The following is a 22,411-nucleotide window of genomic DNA, read 5'->3' as shown; positions in this document are numbered from 1 at the left end:
AAAAAAAAAAAAAAAAAAAAAAAGAAAAAGAAAGAAAAAATATTCATCATCTCTGGCCATTAGAGAAATGCAAATTAAAACAACTCTAAAATTCCACCTTGCTCTAGAAAGTATGAAAATCATTAAGATATCAAACAATAACAGATGCTAGACAAAAAGTCTAATAAAATGAATACATCATCCAGGATAAGCAGTGAAATAAAAGGGAGAGAAAGAAAAATACTGCAATGGCAGGAGTAAATCAATACTTTTCAGTAATAACTCTCAGTGTGAATGGTCTTAATTCCCTATCAAAACACAAAGATTGGCAGATCTTTGAATTGTAATCCAAAAAGAAATTAAAGTATGGAAAACAATATACCTTGCAAGAAGAAATAAAAAACAAACAGAAGTAGTTATTCTGTTTTCAGACAAAGTGGACATCAAGCCAAAACTGATCAGAAGGGGCAAAGGTCATCAAATATTGGTTAAGGAAAAAATTCTATAGGAATAGATAGCAATTATAAACATATATACACTAAATATCAGTACATTCAACTTCATAAAACAAATGTTATACAAACAAATATCAGATAAACAGCAATACAATTATAGTTGGAAATCTCAGTACCTCACTGTCACAAATAGATATATTAACTAGACAAAATATCAACAAATAAATATCGTAGTTGAACCAAATCTCACACTTAATTGATATCTACAGAGTGTCTTACTGAACAACAACAGAATACATATTCTTATCAGCAGCACATGGAATTTTCTCCAAAATAAACCTCATGTTGGGGCCAGGGATTTTGATCAGTGGTGGTGCGCCTGCCTCACAAGGTCCTGAGTTCGATCCCTAGTATTGGGGGAAAAAAAATAAACCACACATTAGCCTATAAAGCATAAATAAATACAAAGGCACCAAAAGTATACCATGCACATTAGCAGATCACAGTGCAACAAAACTAAAAATCAATGGAAAAAGAAACCACAGTAATTGTGCAATATATTGAAGGTAAATAATGCACTCTTGAATAATCAATGGGTCACAGAAAAAATTAAAAAACATATTAGACAGTTCCTAGAATCAAACAAAATGGCAGTACATAACAGAATGTATGGGACACAATGAAAGCAGTCCTAAAAGGGGAGTTTACAGAAGTGAATACCCACATCAGATAAACAGAGCAAGACAATAAAGAACAATCCAAATAAAAAGCTAGAGCTAGAGCTAAGAAAAACATTATAAAGATAAGGGCAGAAAGTAATGGAAATGAGACTATGAAACAAAACAAAGAACCAATGAGTCAAAGGGCTGGCTTTTTGAGAACATGAACAAAACAGAAAAACCCTTAGTCAATCATACCCCAAAAAAAAAAAAAAAAAAGAAGAAGACCCAAACCAATGGAATTAGAAATGAAAAAGAAGTCACAATTAACACAACCAAAATACAGAAGACTACTAGTAACTGCATCCAAAACCTGTGTTCCATACACTGAAGAATTCATAAAAATGGATAGATTCCTTGGGAATATGAATTGATATGACTGAAAGAATACATTAAAAACCCTGAATAATAGGCAATAAAATTAGCAACTAAACAAAAGCCTAGGACCCAGTGGATTCACTATTGAATTCTACAGAAGCATCAAGGAAGATCTAATTCCAAAACTCCTCCAAGTCTTCAATGAAATTAAAAGGGTAGGAGTACTCCCAAAGTTATTCCTGGAAGCTACAATTACCATGATTTCAAAACCAGGCAAGAATTCAACTAAAAAGAACTACTTGACAATCTCTTCAATGAACACAGACACATAACTCCTTAACAAGATTCTTGCAAACACAAAGCAAGAAATCTCAAAAAGATCATACATCATGACCAAGTAAGCTTCATCCCAGGGATGGAAGGATGGCTCAAGACACATAAATCAGTATTTGTAATATATCACGTACACAGAAGCAAAGACAAAAACTACATGATTATCGCAGTAGACACAGAAAAACACAAAATCCAACATCCATTCATGATAAAACCCCTTAAGAAAATTAGTATTGAAAAATCTTACATCAACGTGATGAAAGCCATTTATGACATACTGTCAACATTATATTAAATGGGTAAAAACTGAAAACTTTTCCTCTAAAATCAGAACAAGACAAGGATAACCACTATCACCATTCCTGTTTAACATAGTACTTAATGTTAGCAAGAGCAATTAGGCCAGAAAAAGAAACAAAAGGAATATATTTTTTAAAAAAGAAGTCAAATTATCCATAGTTGCAGATGATACAATTTTCTATATAGAAGGTCCCCCCAAAAATCCAAAGATTTCTGGAATTAATAACCAAATTCAACAACATAGCAAGATTAGAAAAAAAATTAACACATAGAAATCAGCAATATTTTCTCATTGAATGCGCCAGCAGCTTTGGTGATTTTTTTTTTTTTGTGTGTGTGATCTTTTCACCAGCAGACCTGCACCTCCAAAACCCTAAAGAGGTCTGGTTTACTGATGAAAGTAGCTTTGTCCAAGAAGGGTATCAAAAGGCAGGTTATAAAGCTGTCAGTTCACAACAGAACACTAAGGCCAACTAGCCTGGGAACCTCTGCTAAATAAAAAGCTGAGGTCCAAGAGAAGACTAATATTTAGAATATATAAATAACTAAAAAATAGACCCTCTAACAAAAAGGACCCAATCAAATATGGGCAAGTGAAACAAATGGATGCTTCACAAAAGAAGTACTAATGGCCAACAAATACATGAAGAAATGTTCAACATCTCCGGTCATTAAAGAAATGCAAATTAAAACAACACTGAGATTCCATCTTACCCCAAGAAGAATGGCCACCATCAAGAAGTCAAATAATAAAGCACAAGGACCCAAGTTAGATCCCAGGTACAAAAAAAAAAAAAAAAAGTAAAATAATAATAAATGTTGGTAAAACTGTGACTGTGGGGCAAAAGGAACCCTTCTACGTTGTTGGTGGGATGTAAACTAGAACAACCATTATGGAAACCATTATGGAGAGTCCTCAAAAAACTAAAAATAGAAATTGCGTTCAACCCAGATATTCCCCCTAAAAGAGATAAGACATATTACCTTGATACCAACATACCCATGTTTATATCAGCACAATTTATAATAGCTAAATCTTGGAAGCAACCTATATGTCCACCAACAAATGAATGATTTAAAAAAACCACAACTGAGTACAGTACTACTGGGCCATGAAAAGACTAAAACTGAGACATTTTTAGGAAAATGAATTCACTTTAAGACCATAATATTAAGTGAAATAAGTCAGACACACAAGGTTAAACACTGAATGGTTTCTCTTACAAACTCAAACTATAAATAAAGAGCAAAATAAAAAGTACTAGGAGACAGAGCTCTTACAAAAGAGAAGGGCTCAAGGAATGGAGAGACTGGGGACGAAGGGGACAGGAAAAAAGAATCCAGATGTGTTAAGTGCATTTAAAAACTTTCCAGAAGGAATGCAAGCTGTATGTACTAAAAATATGTACTAATACAAATTTTTTAAAATAATTTAAAAATAAAACAGGTAAAGTACAATTTTTTTGTTTCCATGTCTGTCTCCCTTACTGGCCTGAACCTCAAAAAGTAACTTAATTTTTTAACTCCAACCTCTGTTTCTTTCACAGTCTCTGGCATAAAATCAACTTATAAAAAATTGTTCATTGAGTGAACAATCAAGTCAGTAAATGATTAGAAAATAAGGATGAACAGGGTCATGTATTACTAGCTTGAATTTCAAAGTTTATAGTTATAAAACCATATATCACTTAACTTAGGAGTACCTTCTGAGAAACATGTTATTTCTTCACTGTGTATACTTCATAAAGTGTACTTACACAGTCTGGATGGTATAGCCTGCTACCTTCCTAGGTTATAGGTATCCCTGCTATTCTATTTGTATTCCACCATTAACCAAAACATTGTTATCGGTAAATGAGCACACACACAGCATTTTTTTACATTGATCTAATTTCTGTATGCCTCATCCATTCAATTAATATTTCTTGAATGCTAAGAGCCACATTTTCTAAATTCTAAGGTACTCATTTTTTTTCACATTTAGCCACTCTGAAGTCAGAGTATATCTCATAATCAACAGCATCTTATAATTAATTGGTAGCATTTTCTTTTTCTCCTGGTATATGAAATAAGTGCATACAATCAATGATGTCTGGGCTTCAAAGAAATGCAGATTGTGCCAGGCCGCAGACATTCTACTGAGGATTGACAAAATGCCTTGGTTTAGAGCTCCCTCAGTTTCTTTATCTGCCTATAGAAGGAAAAGTAATCCAGCTGGTTGCTCCACCTTCCCTCTGCCAACTACACCTATCTTCATGCTTCACCTGTGATCCCCTCCCTTGGTTCCTACTGTCTCCACTGTGAAGGTCCCCAGGAAGCAGCTCTTTAACCCTGATCCTAGCATGCCATCTGTTATCTGCTCCTGGCTAGAAATTCATAAGATTTCCCTAAACTTGCGGAGAAACAAAGACTTAAACAGAAAATGAAGAATGCATGTACACACTCTGGCTTACACAATCCTGGCCAGCCAGCACCAAGGCTTGCCTCCACCCTTGCTGGCCCCAAGATTTCCATGGGTTGGCACAGGTCCTCCTACTCAGTTCCCACTTTTGATTCCATCTTCCCCTACAAGGACTACAGTGGTACCTCAGTTCACAGACATTTTCTTTGTGAACACTTTGGTTGGCACTGCAATGTTTTGCAAAATTTTGTTTTGTTTCCAAATTCTGCATTGTGTGATGAGCACAAATGCAGCCACCTTTCCCACAGGAACATGAAATGTGGCCATCTTTTCCAGAGTTGTGGACAGAATTGTTTGTGAACCACAGTACCATTGTCCACCATCTTATCACCCGCCATCCAGACATCTTGACTCCAATAAAATCCAGAGGCAGATTCCTACTCTACACCTGACCCTGGGCTTGCTTGAGTTCCGGTTTCTGGATCCAGAGAAGAGTCCACTCTTCAGGACAGCCCCTCATCCCCTTATGGAGAGTACAGTTTTACCATTCCATAGTCAACTCCAACTGCTGCTTATGTCACAGCAGTATGGCCAGTGTGTAGCACACAGCAGGAACTCAACATGTCCTTGTGACTCAGTAAGTTAACTGTATATCTTTAAAACCTAACACTGGAGTAATAAGAAAAGGTACTGTGTTTACCATGCATCTGATATTCTACTAAGCAGCCTATTCACAATGCCATTTTAATATTGACAATTCTTGAAGACAATAACTATTATCACCTCCATTTTACTGATGAAGAAATGAGTCTTAAGATAGGTAAAGTAACTCGCTCCAGCAGATCATACAGCTAGTAATACTGTTGGTAGCACACCATTTCCTTTTGCCCCAAAGCCTCTAGCCTTTCGCAGGATGCTCTACTGCCTTGACATTCCTCCATTCCTCCAAATGCCTATTTGCCAGGAATTATGCTAGTGGTTCTTGCCTACTGTGACTACATTAGGGAACCAAAAGCCCAGGTTGCTTGTGTACAGAGACTGACCTTCTGTGCTCCAGGAGGCCTCTCTCCAGCAAACTACCCATTTCTGTAACATTCACAAGCTTCCCTTAGGAGAACACTTCACTCTGCAGAAACAAGGGAGGCACAGCTTCCCCCAGCACAACTTCCCAGTTCATGTTTACTTAAGAAAGAGATCCTAATAAAAGAGTTCAGGGTCACCAATTTCCCCATTATTATAGTCTTAAGTAATCTCTCTGTAATTGTTTCCACACCTGGAAAGCAGGGAAGGTTTAGCCTTTGGGCAGCTTCCCTGAAACTCACCCTATGAATTACAAAAAATAGCAGAGGTTTTCCTACAAGGCAGATCCCTGCTCTTCCCCCTCTCTGCCCTTTGTCCCTGAGTCATATGTCCTAGCTGCTGTGTCCTGGACTTCAAAACAATCAACTGGTACTTCTAAATGGCAAAAACTAATGTAACTGCAAAATGGAAAACAACATTTATTTTTCTAATTTGTTTTAAAAGAAAAAAAAGGATCATAATTCTCACTGTGTCAATCATTTCCACACTGGCATTCATTTCATCCATCTATGGAAGGAATCCCAACCAGGTTAGCAAACCTATCACCATTTCTGTATTTAGGTGGGGTGGAAGTAATTTTCCCGAAGTCACATAAACAGCAAACGCAGACTGGAATTTGAGTCACAGCCTCTGAGGGAAAGTTTGGGAGTCTTTCCACAAAAATCAAGGTAAAACTAAAAACCCAAACCTTTGGTACCTTCTTCAATAATAACATCAACAGGGCCATGGATTTAGCTTAGCGACACCATGCCTGCCTTTCAAGCACAAGGTCCTGAGTTCAATCCCCAGTACCTAAATAAATAAATAAATAAATAAAATAATATCAACAACAAAAGCAGCACAAATTGTATTTATTGAGCTTTGCAAATCAGCTGTGTGATGATTACTACTTAAAACAATCCTTTTAGGGGGGTAGTAGGAACCCTAACTCCTAGTTAAGGAAACTGAAGTTCTCAAAATTAAAGCTGGTTAAAGTCGCACTGCACACAGGGGGAGCATTGAGATTCCAAGCAAAGTCCATACAACTCCAAGGCCTGCTTTCTGAATGATGAGAGTTGGAACTTTGACTACATTTTATTCTTTTTCAGCAAAGATGAATATTCTAAAAGAAAAACAGCTGTTAGGGATATGAAGGTGATCAGGCAGAGAAATAACGACATGGACAGTGGACAGCCAACAAAAAGAAAAAAATAATGGAGAGATATTCAAGCTGCACTGCATACCAAATCCTGAGAAATACCTAACATCTCAGCCCACAAAACAATTCAAAGGACTAAAATGGCCTACCTCCCAAGCCCAGGCATGGGCTGCACCGACCTTTATTCCCTATTTATGATCAAAGACTGCTCTATTTGATAAATATTTATATGGTTCATTAAAAAAGAGCTTGTATAAACACTATTAGAAATGTGCTACAGGAAACCACAGATTTCACTGCTGATTCTTCAACAAACTGCCAACTGTTAAAATGCCATGTGAGAAGGGAAAGGAAACGGTGGAAATTGAGGTTGTTCTTTGCAAAATTATTTCACCAATCACAAAGAGGAGGTAAATGTAAACCTACCACTTAGGGACTGTACTGTTCGTTTTCCCCTGAATAACTTAGTTGCAGTCAGATCATTTCCCAAGACTACAACCTTCCAGAGGGGACTGAATGATGGGCTTACCTTTCTTCAGTTTGGTTTCTTACAGAGCCATTTCTCCAGGACTGATTTGGCTGGTGACAGTGGCTAGTGAAACAGAGTCCCACGGATCAGTGAAAGAATGCAGTAACCTCTTTGAACTTTGGACTCTGCTAGGAGCTCATGTTTTCAAGCCCCACACAATTTATTTATTATTTGGTTATACTGCAATCAGCAGTTGGCAAGAGTAAGCAGAGGAAGGTAAGTAGTAAATAAGCCTGTCCACTTCAGCCTCCCTAATAAAGGATTCAATACTATTTTAAATAAATCTCATGCTCTAAGATGTTTAGGAAATTTAGAATGGGGAGGAAAGAGCTAATGTGGCAGTAATCTCTGGTTCTTTATTCATTCTACCAGCAATACATGGGAGAAAAAGTATGACTTGTTAACATATATTTTTCCCTCTTAAAGTAAAAGGCTATTTATTTCTTAAGGCCCCTATCTCCATTCTTTTTTAGCCTTACGGCTCAGAGGAAATATTTCTAAAAGTTGTCTGGTTGCCAATAATGACTCAAAAACACTTCCTGGGTCCCCAAATTTATAGAATTTAGAGCAACTACATAGTATGTCTCTCATCCAGAAAGACATACCTGTGGCCTGCACAGACTAGGCAAGGCAGTCTGAGCATATTTCTGGTCAGTTCTGGGCTAACTAGCACATTTTGTAGGATCAGAGGGAAGGAAGGAAATTAGCAATGACACTATCTCCTGATAGCTACTTAGAAGCTCAACCTGACCCTTATGCTGGCAACCCCCTGACACCGAGCACTCAGCTCTACCAAGGGCCTGGACTGCTGCAGATCAAAGAGAAAGGACAGCCTGAGACCATGGCACGCACCTGCAATCCCAGCTACTTTGCAGACAAAGGCAGGATAATCACAAATTCATGACCAGCCTGGACAACTTACTGAGACCCTGATTCAAAAAACAAAAACAGAGCTGAAGATGTAGGTCAGTGGGAAGTTCCCAGGTTCAATGCCAGTACAACAATAACAACAAAGAGCACAGTCAAAGAAGATGAGGAGAAGGCAAATAGGCAAAAAGGAAAGAAAATGCAGTGGGGAGACAGAGAGGGGGAAGGGATGAAGAAAGTGAACTAGGAGTGAGTGGAAGAGAGAATGATTCAGAGAGTAAGAAAAAGAAAACATTTGATTTGGGTCCAGGGTGGGAGATAGGAAGGGGAGAGAGAAGAAAGACAGTGTAAACGTATTCCTTGGCCAACAAATATATCTACCAGATTTTCTCTGCCCGAATATTCCTAATATAGAGAAAGAACATATAATAAAAATGTTGGTTCTAAGAGACCTGGATAAAAACCTAAATATCAAACAAAAACAAAAAACATACACACCAACAAATACCCTTTCTGTACTCCAGAAGTCATCTTACTCACACCTGAAGAGTTCATTCCACTCAAGTGCAGAGACTTCCCAAGACTGAATACAGGGGTTCACACATGGGACCCATGATGTACCCAGGTTTGTCAAGATAGCTGTCAGACAAAAGAAACCCAAGCCACCAGAGAACATGAGAAAACACCATTGTACACATTGTCTCTGCACCCAGGGTCTCTCAAAAGCAACTCCAACAAGCATAGACATCCTACAAAGATGTGCAAGGCTATGTCCTGATGGCAGAGGAAAAGGGTTGTGCCTGTCTTAGTCACTTCTGCATCCCCCAGGCACACACAAAAAGTAAGCTCACTATGTGGGAGACTCAATAAGGAGCTCATGAATGAATAGAGAAACAGCCACTGTATTGGGGAGAAAGGAAGGCGACTCTCCCATACCACTGAAAAATAAACCCTCCATTCCCATGGGGTGGGGTGAGAAGTATAGACCACGGTACTGGCAGAAGACTCGGGAAACCTGGATTCATGTTCCAACTACATCTACCACTGATGAATTTGGGCAAGTCCCTTCACTAATGTCTCTTTTCCCAGGTACAAAAAGAGATTCATGATTCTGTGTAACTATTTCAAAGTGTTATAGTGAAGAATAAAGGAAATGAACATAGAGACTTTACAGGGAGGAATTTCCTTATAAATAGAAGGAACCAGTAGCACTAGGAGACACAGTGAAAAAAATTGATGTAAATGGTACAAATCAACAAAGACACAACAGCCCAAGTGCTCAGACCACCTTTGCTCCCAACACCAAATCACCTCCTGACTGAGTGACCTTCAGTTATGTATTATGTGTTCCTAGGTGTTTTTATCATATACAAAAGCTTAATTTCCACTAAACAAATACTCAGTGCTTTCTCCATGCAAGGACACTAGGAAAAGGAAGCTCAAAAAGACATCATCTCTGATTTTAAAGAGTTGACAAGAGGCGCCATGCTCTGAATGTTTATGTCCTCTGAGGAGGCGAGGGCTTTGGGAGGTGATTACATTATGAGGACACAGCCTTTATGAATAAGATTAGCACCCTTCTAGGAGAAGCCCAGGAAAGAACTAATCTTTACCTCTTCTACCATAAGAGCAAAGTTGGAGGTCTACAATCCAGAAGACAGCCCACACCACACTCCAAATCTGCCAGCACCTTCATTCTGGACACCTCTGCCTCCAGAACTATGAAAAATAGGCTTCAGATATAATGCATCCATTTATGTCATTTTGTTATAGCACTCAAACAAACTAAAATAAATGTAATGATCTGAATTTTGCAAAACAAGTAGAGGTACCTCATGTTATTTCTAGTTTTTATACTCCAAGCAAAAGCTAAAGCTCTGAGCAAAATTAGGAAGTGGCTTCATGTTGCCACCAGAACACTGGCCATTGGCCAGGCGTGGTGGTGCACACCTGGAATCCCGGCACTTGGGAGTCTGAAGCAGGAGGAAACCATGAGTTCTAGACTAGCCTGGGCTGCATAGTGAGCTCCAGATCAGTCTCAACTACATAGTGAGACCCTGTCTCAAAAAACAAGAACCCAAAAAACCAAAAAAAAAAAAACCCTCAGAACCCTGGCCATCAATAGTTCAGAAGCCAAGCATCCTGTACCAACTCTGCTGCATTTCCTCACAGAATACAGAGAAGTCAGTCAGCTAATGCAGGGACAGTTTAATGTTTTCATTACCATTCTAATACCTCTGATTCACTCAGTATATTTTAGGCTTTGGGGCAATCCGTATGCCCTGTACTGAGCCCATGTTTAAAGATAAACATAAAGCTACTGGAGGCCACAAGACAATAGGTAAGCTGACTAACCTTTTAAATTCCAAGTCATATTCCAAAAGAAAAAAAAAAGTCAAAACTTACCAAATCCCTCATAAAGTGGTAGCCATAGGGATGTAAACTGAGTCACTCCTGGATGGTGAGTCAGTCTTGGATGGTGGATGAGCCTACCACCTTCTACCACAGACACAGTAATACAACATCAGTGATAAAGAAAAATACAAAATTAACCATGGTTGTAGCCAAATACCCTGAAGCAATCATAGAAAAATGAGTTATCAGAAGATAATCTGAATTCTGCCAATAAATATCATCTTAGAACAAATCAAACTCTGGATCCCCTACATCCTCTTCCATAAACCTCCCTCTTCCTGCCTCTGTCCTACCTTGTGTTCCAATAAAACAACACCTTCTTTGCTTATATAACACCTGCTTCCGTTGCCCTTCCAAGCCACTCCCTTTGCAGAGAAAGGGAGAAGGGAGACTGTATTTGTAACACCCACCACAGTAGATGTTGATTCTCCCATTTACACATAAGGAGACTGAAATGCTGAAAGAACCAATCTCCTGCTGACAAGGCCCACAGAGGAAGAGGCCACATTCAAGTTCAAGTTTGACTCAACCCATGGCAGAACTCTTACTACCACTGGCCTTCCACACTAACTCAGCTGCCTTCATCTGGGCACACTTAGAATAAGCTTTCAAGTCCATTTGTCCTGAGAAACCTTCTCAGAAAATAGTTAGAAATGCTTTTTCCATGGCCTGATTATTAGATACCACCTTATGCTCAAGAAATCCTATGTCTTTGTACATAGAGACAAGCACAATGTCATGTAATATAATAAAGGGAATAAATAAGTTGTGGAGTAAGAGATTATTAATATATAAAATAGTCAAGTATCTTTTATATAAAAAGACCCTAAGGACTCTCCTAGCCAAGAGAGCTCTAGAAGCACTCTGAACAGCCTTCTTTGTGCTTGTGGCTGGCACACCATGCTCCCCTATGGGCAGTGTCCCTCCATGCTGAAGACCCCACCTCCACAGGACAGAGGTAAAGGAAGACAGAGAGGGAGACCACCCAGATGAGTATCCACAGACCCCCCCCCAAAAAAAAATGACAGAGTTCACTAAAAGCACAACTTTGTATTTGATGGTCTCTCAGGGTTATATCTTGAAGCAGAATAATGTTAGAACAAGCATAGAACTGATGTCTTGATTCTAAATACAAAGCTATTTCATTTTAATCCCTGAAATATCCAGTACAAAGTTACATCTGTAACAGTAAAAAGTATATGTAAACTTAGTGACTTACTGTGAAACATTAATTTCTGACCTTTTTCTAAATTCTGCATAATCAAAAGATATATATAGTTTCTCTCTCATCACTTTTCTCCCCAAGAGAACACTGTTGATTTGCAAACATAATTAACCATGAGATGATTTTCTCGTCAGAACTAAGCAGACCTTCAAAGAAATGACATTAGCTTTAGCATTTTGGTGAAAATGCAGTTTTTCCCAGAAAGTCACTCAAATTAAAGCAAAAGAAACACTAAACTTAATGATTGCCATCAGGGGCCAGCAAATGCTGGCATTCAGAAAGGCCTTGGGGCAGTGTCAGTGTAAAGCCACAAGATCCATTCTTCATGAGATCTTGCAAAATTCCCTCCTCAGAGATAGTGGGAAGCCAAAGGTTGGCTAAGGTTTTTGAGGGTTTTTTTTTTTTACCTGTTTAGGAAACATGACCAGGCCATGCTTGTCAAGGCACAAAAGACAGCAAGAAAAATAAGAAGGAACAAAAAAACTTCAAAACAAAAAATAATTTTAAAATAGTAAATTATTATCTATCAAAAATTAAATGTAAATGAGCTAAACTCTGAAATCAAAAAATGCGGAACAGGTGAATGGAATTTTAGGAAAAAAGGCCCAGCTATATGCTTCCTATGAAAGAAATACATCCACATCAAGGACACACATAAAATGAAAGTGAAGAGATGGAAAAAAAGATATTCAATGAAAGTAGAAACAAAAATGCTACAGAATGCTTATATAAGACAAGATGTACTTTTAGTCAAAAACTGTAATAAGAGACAGGACATTATATAATCATAAGGGAGTCAGTTCAAAGGGATATAATAATTGCAAATATAAACACACCAAATATCAGATAACCTAAAAAAGCAAGTATTAATAGAACTGAAGGAGAAAATAGACCAAAAAATGATTCATTAAACTTGAACGACATTCAGAACAAATAGAATGACACTCAGACCAAATAGATGTAATAGACATATACAGAATGTTCTATCCAGTAGCAGAAGTATACAAATTCTACTCAGGTGTTCGTAAGATATTCTCCAGGACAGAGCAAACATTAGATCACAAAAATGAGTATTCACAAATTTTTAAAAACTGAAGGTATTATCAAGTATCTTTTCTAAACACAATGACATGAAACTAGAAGTCAGTAACAGAAACAAAAATGGAAAATTCACAAATATGTGGAAATTAAATACACTCCTTAACAATCAATGGGTCAAAGACGAAAGAAGAGCAGAAATCACAATGTATCTTAAAAATAAAAATAGAAACATATACAAAATCTTACAAGATTTAGCAAAAACCATTCTAACACGAATGTTTATAGCATAAATGACTATATTAAGGAATAAAGTATCAAAAAACAAACTAATTTTATTTCAATAAACTAGCAAAAGAAGACAAACCAAGCCCAAAGTGAAATGAAGGAAACAAATGATCATCACAGTAGAAGGAAATGCAGTAGAGAGGAGAGAGACTACAGATAAAATCAGTCAGCAAAAGAATTTGTTTGATGAAAAGATAAAAAACTGACAAGCCTTTAGTTATACTAAGAAAAAAAGAACACTCAAAATCAGAAATGAAAGAGACATTACTTCTGATTTCACAGAACTACAAAGGATCATAAGATTATAGATACAAAGGATCTTAATAAAGCAATTTGAGTGCTAAATAAATAGGATATTTAAGAAGAAATGAAATAATTCCAAGAAACATACAGTGTACCAATAGTGAATCATGAAGAAATTAAAAATCTGAATAGGCCAGTAATGAGTAAGGACACTGAATTAGTACTCAACAATCTTTGATCAAAGGATCAGATAGATCTACCAGTGAATTCTGTGAAAGACTTAAAGAAGAGTTAATATCAATCCATCTCAAACTCTTCCAAAGAAGTGAAGAAGGAACACTTCCAACCTCATTTTATAAATATAGCAGTAACCTGCTGCTGCAGATAAACAAGGACATCACAAGGAAAAAAATCACAGGCCAAATATGTGATAAACACAGATGGAAAAAATCTTCAGTAATATATTTATAATCCAAATTCAACAGCACTTTTACAAGATAACTGAACGTGATACAGTGGATAACAATCATTCTAATGCATGAATGGCTGAATATATACAATCAATAAATGTAATACAGCACATTAATGTAACAAAAGATAAAGATCATACGATCATCTCAATAGATATAGAAAAGTGTATGACAAAATTTAACATATTTTCATGATAAAAACCCTTCAACAAATAAATACAAACTTGTGTATCCAAGTGATGAAGGCCACATATGACAAGCTGTACACATTCTACTCAATGATGAAAAGCTGAAAGGTTTTCCTTTAAGATGAGGAATAAGGCAACAAACCTACCCTTGTAACATCTAGTCAACATAGTACCGCAACCCTACTTAGAACAAATACTCAAGAAAAAGGAATAAAACACATCCAAGTTGGAAAGGAGAGAGAAAAATTGTGTTTGCAAATGGCATCATGTTGTATACAGAAAACCCCCTAAAGACTCCACCAAAAATACTACACTAATAAGTTCAATAGTGCTGCAAGACACAAAACGAACACATAAAATCAGTCATGTTTCTTTTTATTAACAATGATCTATTCTAAAAAGAAATTAAGAAAATAATCCCAAGTACAACATCAAAAAGAATGAAATAATTAGGAATAAATTTAACCTAGGAGGTGAAAAATCTGCATAGTGAAAACTATAAAACTTTAATAAAATAAGTTAAGAAACAACTAAATAAAAGATAGTTCATGCTTATGGATTGGTAGAAATTATGGCGTTAAAATATCCATTGACCCCAAAACAAACTCCAGATTCAATGCAATCCCTATCAAAATACCAATGCATTTTCCACAGAAGAAAGAAGACAATCCTAAAATTCATATAAAACTACAAAAGGCTGCAAGCTATCATGATAAAAAAAAAAACTGGCGGTATCACACTTTTTGATATCAAGTTGTATTACAATACCATAGTAATTAAAGCAGTATGATACTGGCACAAAAATAGAGACGTATATCAACAGAATAGAAGAGAGTCCTGAGATAAATCACACAAATGTAGTCTAAAGAAACCAAAAAATTATTAATGGGAACATAACCAGAGGAGAATAGCTAAGTCCAAAATAATTTCTATTGTTTTTTTTTTTTTTGGAGTTGTACTATTTCACATTCTCACCAACAATTTAAAAGTGTTCTTTTTTTCCCCCACAGCCTCACCAGCATGGTACTACCTGATTTCTTGATGATAGTCATTTTTCAGGAGTAAGATGAAATCTGTATATCCATGTTTACAGCAGCACGGTAATGATAGCTAAATCTTGGAAGCAGCCTGTATTTTCACCAGCAGATGAATCAATAAAGAAAATGTGGTACTTATAACCAATGGAGTACTAACCTGCTATAAAAAAGGGTAAGTTTGAGTGATGTGTAGGAAAATGGATGCACCTTGAGGCCATGAAGTTAAGTGAAATACATGAGTCACACAAGTTTAAATAAGAAACCCAAAGTATACATAAAAAGCAAAATACAATATAGATAGTAGGAAACAGGGAGATAGATCATTTGCAAATGGGAAGAGGACCAAGAGATGGAGGGAGCCAGAGATGGAGAAAAGGAAGGAGATGTAAAAAGAATTAAGATGGGTAGTGTACATCTACCAACTCCCTATAATTAATGTAATCATTATGCACTACAAATGTACTGTATTAATGTACTGTATTAATAATTTTTTGATTCACAAAGAAGAAAGAACAGTCTCTTTAATAAATGTGTTGGGGGGCCGGGTATTTAGCTCAGCAGTTCGGTGGTCTGCTTCGCAAGCACAAAGACCCAAGTTCACCCGCCCCCACCCACACCTAAATAAATAAATAAATAAATAAATAAATAAATAAATAAATAAATAAATAAATGTATGTATTGGGAAAACTAGAAATGCACATACAAAAATGAGACTGGACTCTTACACCACACACAGAAAAACTCAATCTAAAACTAAATCTCCTAGAACAAAACATACCCAAACTGGTCTTGGCAATGGTTTTTTTAAAAAGATACCAAAAGCAACTAAAGCAAAAATATAAAAGTTTCTACAGCATAAATAGCAATCAACAAAATGAAAAGACAACCTATGGAATGTGAGAAAATATTCACCAACCAAATATCTAATAGGGGGTTAAACCCAAAATATATAAAGAACACATACAGCTCAATAATAACAACAGAAGCCATCCCTCTGTTGGGTATCTTTCCAAGAGAACTGAAAGAATCATATCACAGAGAAGTATGTGCACCCATGTTTATAGCGGCACAGTTTGTAATAGCTAAATCTTGGAAACAACCTATTTGCCCATCTGTTGGAAACTGGATAAAGAAGTTGTGGTTTTTCTATAAAATGGAATATTACTCAGCCATAAAGAGCGAGAGAATAGATTCATTCATAGGAAAATGGATACATATTGAAGATATACTCCTAAGTGAAATAAATAAGTCCCACATGTGTAAATACTAAATAGTTTCCCTGGTGTGAATATTCTGCAACAATGCATAAGATTCTAATAAGATTACTGACATTTAGAAATGGGAGGAAAGGAGCTAAAGATGTAGGGAAGGTGTGATACGTAGGGGAAGAACAAAAAGGGAAAAGAAAAAAATGTGAGAGAATGAAAAGATGAAAATAAAGTGTTTGTAGATGGGGAGGGGAGGAGGGGGTGAAGGGAGGGCAGAGGTAAGGGGAAAAAAATGAGAATCAAGACTTGCCATGTAAAGGTACATGATCCCAACAATGAATGTAACTGTACTGTATCCCTAAATGTACCAATAAACTCAATAAAAAAAAATAATAACAACAGAAGATTAAATAATTGGACAAAGGACATGAATACATATTTTCCCAAAGACATCATAAATAGACAGATGAAAAGGTGCTTACCATCACTAATTATCTGGGAAGTACACATCAAAATTATAATGAGATATTACCTCACTCTTGTGAGGATGACAGTTACCAAAATTCAAAAGATTGACAATCACAGGTGAGGATGAGGAGAAAAGAGAACTCTGTTACACTGCTGGTAGAAACTTAATTAATGCAGCCATTAAAAATAGAGCATGAAGATTCCTCAAAAAAGAATTACCTTACCATACAACTAGGAATCTTCTGAGTATATATTCAAACAATATATAATTGTAATCCTGAGTAACATCCACACTCCTATGTTCACTGCAGCATTATTCACAGTAGCCAAAATACTTAATGTACACAGATGAAGAAAATATGATATATGTGTACAATTATGCAGCTTTTAAACAGGAAATGCTGCCATGTGTAATAACATGAACAAGCCTGGAGGATATTATGCTAAGTAAAACAAATCAAATCCAGAAAGACCAATACCATCTTCCATACCTGTGATTCAAGCGATCACAAACAGAAAATATTTGAAAAACATTGCATCTGTACTGAACATAGACTGACAACTGTTTACATGTCATTTACACTGTATTAGGTATTTTAAATAATCTGCAGAAGATTCAGAGTATATAGGAGGATATGTATATGCTATATGCAAATACTATGTCATTTTATAAAAAGGATTTGAATATCTGCAGGGAGCCTATATGAATCCCTTAAAGACCCAAGGGCAATGGAACTGCATTATGCCACTTTCATATGGAACCTAAGAGTCCAATTCACTAAAAAAAAAAAAGTACAATGATGGTTAGCAGAAGATAAAGTAGGGGGAAAATGAGATGTTGGTCAAAATTATAAACTTCCAGCTACAAGATAAGTAATTTCTGAAGACCCAATGTGCAACGTGGTGACTAAAGATAACAATTTACTACATACAGTACTTGAAATTTGCTGAAAGAATATATTTTAATGCTTTTATCTCACACACAAAAAGAATAACTATGTGAAATGATGTTAATTAAGTGTCTGTAGTAATCACTTCATAATGTGTGCATAATTATGTATAAATGAATATTTTACATACAATTTGTATCTATTGATCAAATGGGGGATAAAACCTAAACTGTCCTATATCTATTAAGTCAAATGAATTTTCCCATAACCCTCCACCCCCCAAAAAAATAACAATTACTCTAGGCAAATGGCTTCATGATGAGTTCTACTTAACATGTAAAAACAAGTTAATACCAAATTTATTTCAACTCTTCCAGGAAAATCAAACAGCAAGAAATAGTCCAAATTCATTCTTTGAGGTCACAACCACTGAGAACAAAACTTAGAAAGCACAAGGAAAAATATATAGATCAAATCCATCACTGACAAAGATGACAAAGTTTTTAAAATCTTACAAAAGGATTTCCATAAGATATTAAAAGAATAATATCTCCTCACCAAATGGGGTTTACCTTAGGAATTCAAGATCACTTTAACATTCAAAAAAAATCAATGAATGATGTTCACTACATTAAGGTTTTTTCAGTATGATTATCTCAATCAGCAGTTAACAGAAAAAGTAACTGAGAAAATGCATTAACCACTACTCATTTACAAAAAAAAAAAAAAAGGAAGACCTCAGCAACATACTAATAAAATGAAGATTTCCTAAACCTGAAAAGGGTTTCTACAAAGAATATACAATCAATATCATGCCAAATACTTACTATGAAAAACTGAACACCTCTCCCCAAGATAAGGAAAAAGGAAAAATGTCTGCTCGTGACATCTACAGAAAGCAAAGGTCCCAGCCAATGCCATATGGCAAGGAAAACAAAAAAAAGAGAGAAGGCATTCCCCTGTGAGAATAGAAGTAAAGCTGTCTTCCAATTCAAAAATGGGCATCTGAAATGGACAGACAATTCTCAAAGAAGTAAAAGCAGCAAGTAAATATATGAAAAATGTTCCACATCACTGGTCATTCGAGAGATGCAGATGAAAACAACACTGAGATTCCGCCTCACCCCACAAAGAATGCCTGCTATCAAGAAATCACACAATAAATGTTGGCGGGTTGTGGGGAGAAAGGAACCCTTCTCCATTGTTGGTGGGAGTGCAGACAGGTGCAACCACTATGGAAATCAATATGGAGATACCTCAAAGAGCTGGGACTAGAGGTTCCATTTGACCCAGCCATCGCTCTGCTGGGTATCTTTCCAAAAGAATTAAAAGAATCATATCACAGTGACATATGCACACCTATGTTTATAGCAGCACAGTTTGTAACAGCGAAAATTTGGAAACAGCCCATTTTCCCATCAGTTGGAAACTGGATAAAGATGTGATTTTTCTATAAAATGGAATACTACTTAGCCATAAAGAATGAGAAATTAGAGTCATTCATAGGAAAATGGATACATATTGAGGATATACTCCTAAGTGAAATACATAAGTCACACATGTGTAAACACCGAATGATTTCTCTGGTGTGAAAAACTATAATAGTATTCAAGATCCTAATGGGATAATTAACAATATGAAAAAGGAAGAAAAGGGCTAAAGGTATAGGGAAAGTGGAAAGTGTTAGGGAAGGGGAATAAGGGAAAAGAAAAAAATGTGAGAAAATGAAAAATTGGAACTAAAGTATTTGTAAATGGGGAGGGGAGGAGGGGGTGAAGAGAGGGCAGGGACAAGGGGAAAAATGAGAACCAAGACCTGTCATGTAAACGTACAAGATCCTAGTAATGAATGTAACTATACTGTATACCTAGAATGTACCAATAAACTCAATTAAAAAAAAAAGAAGTAAAGCTGTCTTTATTTACAGGCATGATCATCTAGATAGGAAATCTGAGGATATGTATATGCTATATACATCTACCAAAAAAGCTATTAAAACTAATATGGAGTTTAGCAAGAATGCAAGATCCATAACTGATACACAAATAACAATTGAAAATTAAAATTTTAAAAGGCAATATCATTCACAGCAGCATCAAAAAATATAAAGAATCTACAGAGAATGTGATAAAGATGTCTTCTGATACCGGGCTTCTGAAAGTTATGAAACTTTGTCAGAAGAAATTAAGGAAGACTTAAAGAAGTGTGGTCATACACTATTTCGCTGGTCAGAAGACTCAGTATTTAAGAACTCAGTTTTCCCTCAAATTAGAATATAGATTCAATGAAATACCAAATAAATTCTAAGTTTGCTTCTATTTTGAAATGGACAAACTTATTCTAAAATCAAAATAAACAAGACCTAGAAGTGACTGATTTTTTTAACAGAACAAAGTTAAAGGACTTATTGAATGATTTCCTACTACAAATCTATCAAGATTATGTGGTATTGGCAATAAAATAGATAAAGAGATCAATGGAACAAAATACAATTTACAGAAATGGACCGTGTGTATTAAATTTATATTTTAATGAAAGTGAGAAGGCAAGTGAAGGGAAAAGCAGGCTTTTCAGCAGAGTGATGGGCCATATATTTAATGGGAAATTAAAAACAAAACCTCCTCAACAAAAAGAAGAAAATATCTTATACTTCAAGTTAGACAAAGGTTTCTTATGTACAACATAAGTATGATCCATAAAAAAAATCAGACTGACAAAACTGACCTCACCAAAAATACAAATTAATAAATTAGACCTCATTCAAAGTAAGAACCCAGCTTTCAAAGAACAGTGTTATGATGATGAAAAATAACATCAAAACAGGAAAAATTGTAAATTATATTCACATTAAAGAATTTTAAAATGAGAATACATAAAGAACTTTAAATGCTCAATAAAAAGAAAACAGCTCATTTTTTATGGACAAAGGTTTAATATAAACTTAATCCAAGAAAATATGTAGAGAGGGATTATCACAGGGCACAAGAAATCATTGGGAGTATTACTTATGTTCTTCATCTTGATTGTAACGATGGCTTCATTGATGTACACCTATGACAAAACTTTTTGAATTTGACACTTAAATGTGTACTTAACTACATGTCAGTCCATAGTAAAGCTGTTACAAAATATTCTAGTTAAGACTGTCTCTTGTCTTCCTGCGGGTACCTGTGTGCTACATTTCTTCTTCATCCTCCACATTTAATTAGTAATTAATGCCTAGCCATTCTAATTTCCCAATCTCTTCCCATCCCCATAACTATTACCCTAACTCAGTAGTGGCACACTTATGTGCTGCAGGGGACTATCTGTACCACTGAAAGCTCTAAAAAGTTCGCAATCACTGCCCTACCCTGTCTCTCACCTGTATGACTATAGTGTACCTCTCTCTAGTCTTCACCAGTCCACTTCGTTCTCCACTGTGCAGCCAGAATTGACTATGTGTGTCACTGGCTGCCCAGGAGATATAATTCAAGCTCCCTTAAAATGATGCACCAGACCCTTCCTGATCTGGCCCATTCACACTCCCTAGCCACCTATTTCTGATTCCCCTACAGCCATACTGATCAAACTTGTGCTATGCTGAATGAAAGCTTGAAGACGAGTCTTCCTCATCTGTACTACCCCAGAGCATAACACAAAGCAGGGCGCAGAGTATGTGCCACAGGATGAATGAACAAATTCATAAAGAAGTGGTCAGAGTGACCTCCTCTGACTCCACATGGGTTGACTCTGGGTTCTTCCATTATAAAAAGTAAGCAGGTGAGAGGTTAAGTCATCTCTATGGTGCATTCTAGCAAGATTATCATTTCAAATCCCCTTGTGCATGGAGGGTTACAACTCTGGCTGGGACTTTAAGGGTAGGGCTCAGATTGTTTAAAAAGCCAGCTGGTAACTGACTGATTTGAACTAAATAAAAGGTTAGAGAAAGGGAACCAAATTCCAGGGAAAGACAAAGCCCACAGAAAATGCTAATACATCCTGGCTGAAGGCCTGTTCTCCTCCCAGTACATTTCTTAATTTATCCAGAAAGGCACAGCCACCCTCTGGGATGTTCTTTTTTCCCAGCACATGTTTTGACTTCCTAGTCAAGCCAGGGAGGCTCCAAAGAACTTTCCCCCAGAGAATGAATCTCAGGCCCTTCTCGGTTTCGGTTCTTTCCCACAAAACATCCTTAATAACAGTCCTTATCACAGGCCCTTCCCAGGGCCAGGCCAGTGTCCCTGAGGTCAAGAACCAGCCTGAGGCCACTAAACCGGAGACTCCCATATAGTAATGCAGGAGTCAACTGACTGGAAAACCAGGAGAACTGGTAACTTGCAAGAAAAAAACCAGGAGAGACACTTGGTAGGCCACAGAAAAGAGGAGAAAAGCAAGCAAAAACCAAGCAAAGCAAAAGCTACCGCAAATTGAACTTTCCTTCCTTCTTGGAATTGAAAAGCACAATCCAGTCCACCGTTCTGAAATCACACTTGAAAACTTCGTCTAAGGGTGAGTGCTCTTCCGGGTCCCGATCAACCCTTTACTCTAGGGAAGAAACTGGTTTTAAGATAACAAGTGCTTTGGTGGAAAAGAGCCAAAGACTGGGAAATTCACCACTGTGCATCTCCTTGATCTTTTAAGTAGAAGGCCAATTAATAAAAATGTAAAGACTCTCAGCCTTTCATCGGTGACCACACGCTCACCCCATCTAAACAGCACCGGGAGGCCACAAATGGCCCTGGCCTCAAAAGCCAGAGAGCTGCGACGCACGGACAGCAGAGGAGCCTGCGGGCGGGCCCGCACCGGGTCGGGAGGCGCAGGGAAGCGTGGGGAACGCAGG

General features: G+C 36.7%; 1 protein-coding gene across 6 annotated transcripts in view; it reads right to left on the bottom strand.

Annotated features, from left to right (window-relative positions):
* The window catches only part of Fggy (FGGY carbohydrate kinase domain containing), a 420,052-nt gene that overhangs the window by 397,246 nt on the left and 395 nt on the right, over nucleotides 1–22,411 (bottom strand). Inside the window, exon 1 of one of the 6 annotated variants that reach the window (XM_010610464.3) lies at nucleotides 22,275–22,395. The exons of 4 other annotated variants lie outside the window; for them this stretch is intronic. The gene's annotated coding sequence lies outside the window, so the exon portion shown is untranslated. Of the gene's footprint in view, nucleotides 1–7,252; nucleotides 7,364–22,274; nucleotides 22,396–22,411 lie in introns of those variants that run through there. One more of the 6 variants, XM_010610463.3, reaches the window with a different exon arrangement.

Source organism: Fukomys damarensis, unplaced genomic scaffold (assembly GCF_012274545.1).
Source record: "Fukomys damarensis isolate Sample0158 unplaced genomic scaffold, DMR_v1.0_HiC HiC_scaffold_23, whole genome shotgun sequence".
Taxonomy (NCBI): Eukaryota; Metazoa; Chordata; class Mammalia; order Rodentia; family Bathyergidae; genus Fukomys; species Fukomys damarensis.
Note: the sequence above shows the minus strand (reverse complement) of the source record. Positions and strands in the feature narration are given on the sequence as shown.